The following is a 5,826-nucleotide window of genomic DNA, read 5'->3' on the forward strand; positions in this document are numbered from 1 at the left end:
GTTGTCGTAGCCTCCACTTTTAACAACACTGCCAGTTACAACGGTTTTAAAGGGCCTACGACAACGGTTTTTAACCATTGTCTTTTAATGTTTTTGTTGTAGTGCAAGTGTTAAAACTAGAACAAGTCTAAAAAGTACAATAAGAAAACCCAAAAGATAAAACACATCCTCGTGATCTGCAGGGGACTAGTGACTAGAACTCCTTCGGACAGCCTCAACCTGAAAATAGTAAATATCCACGGGGTGAGTCAACTCCTCAGCGGGTAATATTGACATGCATAGTAAGAAAATAACAACTAGCGCTAATCATGCGTACAACCTCCTAATATAAGAATGATAAATGCAACTAAAATAAACAAGAGAAAACTGTACTAACCAGGACCTGAGTATAAGTATAACAAGGTCGTAAGATTGAGAGGTATCAAAATTGTATGCATGTCAAACATATGCATCCAACCAATATGCAGCAAATAAATCCATCAATACGTATGATGCTAATGACATGTCTTGGTCAACCCTACTCTTCAGTCAGTCGTCTCACACACAATGGTGAGACCGAGTGGGTAGGACTGTGACAACCGTGCACTCTGCCATCACTGCTACTGATGAGTGTAACACCCACGAAAACTAGTAGTTATACATATGTGAGTATCCTTTATTTTTATAGAATAAAAAGGGGGATAGAACCAAAAAGATATAAAAAGAAAAGAGGTGAAGTCAAGGATTGAACCTTGAACCTTTTTATTAAATGGCAACCTTTAGGAGTTATGGAATGACCACTAGGCCATCATGAATTATTGTTGAAAGGGGGATGGAAATTTTAGATAAAATAAGAGTATGGTTAAGAGAAGGAAACAAGAAAATATCAAGTAGCTTTCTCCCTCCTTCTCTTGATTAAGAACAAGCAAAAAGACAATTGTCTTTCTCTTCTTCTTCCTTCCATTTTCGTGAGGATGAAGGAGGAGATAGGATTAGAAGAATTAAGGGGATAAATGGGGACATATTCTCATTAGGGAATGATATAAATGAGTTAAGGAGAAAGGGAAGGCAAAGTTCATCTTTGTTTCTTCCTCCCACTTAGCATAAAGAGGAAAGAAAGAAAGGGATTTCATTTTTCTTCCTTCTTTTCCTCTTCCTCACCATTGCCGAAACCTAAAGCTCTCCCTATCCTAATTTCGAAATCCACCTAAGGTTTTTCTTCCTAAGAATACTAATCCACAAGAAGGAGCCTTCAAAATCTACCCCTTCCAAGCAAGAGAAGAAAAAGGGAGTGCTAGAAGGAGAAGCTCTCTTCTTCCTCCTCACAAGGGTACCATTTTCTTTAGGAACCACAAGCGAAAAGAAGTGAGTATTCCCTCACCTGTGGTACAAGTAGCTCATGATTTTTCCATAGATTTAAATGGCTTAAAAACCTAGGAAGTTTCTTGCAACTTTCGGCCATGATAAGTTTAAAAGCCTAGGAAAGTTTAAACTCAAATCTAACATGCTTATGATTTTTCTTATGACATGATAAGAATATTTCCTTGGTGTTTCATGCTTGGATGTTACTTAGAATGAGATGAACTCTACCTTAGGGTTTCGGCCATGAGGAGACTAAATGCCTAGGAAAACTTAAACTCAAATCTAACATGTTTATGATCTTTCTTATGACATGATATGAATATTTCCTTGGTGTTTCATGCTAGTATGTTACTTAGAATTAGATGAACCCCACCTTAGGGTTTCGGCCATGACAAGTTTAAAAAGCCTAGGAAAATTTAAACACAAATCCAACTTACTTATGATCTTCCTCATGATATGGTATGAAGATAACTTGATGTACTTATGATTTCATGTTGGTTAGAACTAGGTATTCATGCTTAGAACCTTCGGCCAAGTTAGGATTAAAAGGGCTAAGCAAGCTTAAACTCAACCCTAACATGCTCATGTTTTTCCCTATGAGATGATATGAAGATAACATGATATTCTTATGCTTGTCTTTGGTTTAGAACTTAGTTTCACACTTCATGACTTTCGGCCACATCATGATTTGTAGACCTAGGAATCTTAGAACCTAAACTAAAAATGCTCATGATGTTCCTTATGATAAATAATATGGAATTGGTTTAGGGTTCACATGTTTATATGCCATTTGTAACCTAGGTTTAGGCTTTGTATGTTTCGGCCACAACATGATTTATAGACCTAGGAAGCTTAGAACCTAAACCAAAAATGCTCATGATGTTCCTTATGATAAATAATATGGAATTGGTTTAGGGTTCACATGTTTATATGCTATTTGTAACCTAGGTTTAGGCTTTGTGTGTTTCGTCCACAACATGATTTGTAGACCTAGGAAGCTTAGAACCTAAACCAAATATGCTCATGATGTTCCTTAAGATAAATAATATGGAATTGGTTTAGGGTTCACATGTTTATATGCTATTTGTAACCTAGGTTTAGGCTTTGTATGTTTCGGCCACAACATGATTTGTAGACCTAGAAAGCTTAGAACCTAAACCAAATATGCTCATGATGTTCCTTATGATAAATGATATGGAATTGGTTTAGGGTTCACATGTTTATATGCTATTTGTAACCTAGGTTTAGGCCTTGTATGTTTCGGCCACAACATGATTTGTAGACCTAGGAAGCTTAGAATCTAACTAAATATGCTCATGATGTTCCTTATGATAAATGATATGAAATTGGTTTAGGGTTCATATGCTTGTATGTTGCTTTCAACCTAGGTGATTCCTTGCATGTTTCGGCCACCTATGATAGGTTGATGATTGAGACTCAATTATGACTCTTTATGTGCTTCACATGCCATGATATGAATTAGGAGATGTTAACTTATGTTCCATGCATGATTATGTTCCCATGATATGATATATGTTCATCTATGTATGCTTATGAATCATGCATTTAAAATGTCTCCTATGACATGCTATATGCTCAAGTACGTATGTTTATGATATGCTAAGTGAAAGGCCTAAGAGTTGCTTCCCTACTTGTTGGGACTAAGAGCACTCTTTATGATATGCTAAGTGAAAGGCCTAAGAGTTACTTCCCTATCAAGTGGGACTAAGAGCACTCTTCATGCCAAGTTAAGTTATGAATGGCATGAACATGATGAATGATGAATGACATGAACATTATATGCTATGAATGACATGAACATGATATACTATGATTATATGACATGTTATTTTACTTTGTATGGCTTGTACCAAGGGTGGGCTCCATAAGCGCCCCTAGGCCGACGGACTATAAACGGGTCTAGTAAAGGGATGGGCTCCTTAGTACGCCCCTAGGTCGACGGTCGTAGTACGGACCTAGATCCCTAGTAGGTTCGGGGCTAGCTACCCTGTCCTAGGGATTGCGTGCATTTATGTATGTATGTGGTACAAGTCGGGCCCTCATGATAATATTATGTTCAAGTATTATATGATATGTTTTTGTTTTTTTTTTAAAAGCATCTTGCACATGATATTACTCATGTTTTAAAGGACATCTTACATTGTATATATGATTATGCTATGATATGATACGTCATGATGCTTACTTTTACGTTATGATATGATATGACTGTTGGTTGCTACTCGGAAAATCTAATGGTTCCACTGTACAAAAATTTTGTACAAAGGTTTGAACCTTTTCCTAGCTACCATGTGTTCTTTTAAATTAAACTTGGATCGCCTGCGGAACTTAACACGTTTGTTCTAAAGTTTAATCTATTTGTTCTTTTAGGTTTAGACTCGGATCTCCTGCAGAACTTAACACGTTCGATCCAAATCACCTAGGTTATTAATTTCATTAAATATTAATTTCCAAAATTGGCTTCCAGTACTGACATGGCAAGGCACATGGCCTTCTTGGATATGGGAACAACCACCACCGACTAGACAAAGCCTTTTAAGGAAAGTTAATATTTAATTTCCTTAAATAACTTTAGGTCAACCGAAAAGAACAATCAAATCACAAGGAAAAGAAAAAAAAATAAAAGAACACAACATTGAAAACAAATTCGAAATACTAGAATCGCATGCCTCTTGTATTTGGTATTATTTCAAAAAATAACTAGTATGATGCGGAAAGGAAAAATACTAGTTATACCTTTTAGAAAGACCTCTTGATCTTCTACCGTATTCCTCTTCTAACCTCGGATGTTGTGTGGGCAATGATCTTCCGAGATGAGAAACCACCAAAGCACCTTCTTCTCCTTTCTTCAATTTTCGGCCAAGCACAATGCTTCCAAAAGATGAAGATCTTTTTCCACCAACCAAGCTCCAAGGGATGCATGAAATAAGACTCCTTTCTCTCCTTTTCTCCAAGCTAGATCCGGCCACTTCTATGCCTCCAAGAGATGATGAAGTCTCGGCCACAAGAAGGAGAAGAGAGAAGGAGAAGGGGAACCTCTAGGGGCCGGCCACACCAAGGAAGAAAAGAGAGGAAGAAAAAGAATAGAGTTGTTCACCATGAAGCCTCCTCTACCCCCTCTTTTATAATCATTGGTCTTGGCAAATAAGGAAATTTAAATAAAAACTTCCTTAATTCTTTTGCCATGAAAAGGAAAATTAAAAATAATTTTCTCTTCTCCAATTTATTTGGCCGGCCACCTCTTTCCCCAAAACAAGGAGAGTTTTAATTAAAACAAAAAATTAAAACTTCCTAATTTGTTTCTAGAAATTTATAAAAATTTCTCCAATAATTTTGATCCCTTCATGATTGGTTAATAAAAAGAAATTTTATAAATTAAAATCTTTCTTTTAAACATGTGGATAATTTCCAAAAAGGAAAGTTATCTCTAAAAATTAAAATCTCCTTTCAATCTACAAATAAGGAAAGATATTAAATCTTTTCTTAACCTTTTGTAGATACTAATAAAAGAGAATTTTTAATTTTTAAACTTTCTTTTAAATCATGAACATAATTAAAAGGAAAGTTTTTACCAAAATTAAAATCAACCTTTTAATCTACAAATAAGGAAAGAGATTTAGCGCTTCTCTTAATCTTTTGTAGAATCTTATAAAAGGAATGATTTAAATTTTTAAACTCTCTTTTAAATCATGTTATCCACATAAGAAAAATTTTTAAAAATAAAAATCCTTTTATTTTAATTTGGGCCGGCCACACCAAGCTTGAACCCAAGCTAGGGCCGGCCACCTTGAAGCACCCATGAACCAAACTTTGGCCGGCCCTAGCTTGGTCTCCAAGCTAGCTTGGCCAACCCCTATGGGATGGGTAAGAAGGTGGGTATAGTACTCTATAATTAAGAGGCTACGATAGGGACCGAGAGGAGGAATTGGTTTTGGTCTCCCGATAAAATTAAGCATCCCGTGTTCGCCCCGAACACACAACTTAATTTTATCAATAATAATTCATTCCACTAGAGAACTATTATTGAACTACCGCACCAATCCCAAATTACATTTTGGGCTCCTTCTTATTATGAGTGTATTAGTCTCCCTGTGTTTAAGATAACAAATGTCCACTAATTAAGTAAGTTACTGACAACTCACTTAATTAATATCTAGCTCCAAGAGTAGTACCACTCAACTTCATCGTCATGTTGGACTAAGTCCACCTGCAGGGTTTAACATGACAATCCTTATGAGCTCCTCTTGGGGACATTCTCAACCTAGATCACTAGGACACAGTTTCCTTCTATAATCAACAACACACACTATAAGTGATATCATTTCCCAACTTATCGGGCTTATTGATTTATCAAACTAAATCTCACCCAATGATAAATTAAAGAAATAAATATCAAATATATGTGCTTGTTATTATATTGGGATTAAGAGCACACACTTCCATAATAACTGAGGTCTTTGTTCC

Source organism: Zingiber officinale, chromosome 7B, assembly GCF_018446385.1.
Source record: "Zingiber officinale cultivar Zhangliang chromosome 7B, Zo_v1.1, whole genome shotgun sequence".
In the NCBI taxonomy this organism is placed as follows: domain Eukaryota; kingdom Viridiplantae; phylum Streptophyta; class Magnoliopsida; order Zingiberales; family Zingiberaceae; genus Zingiber; species Zingiber officinale.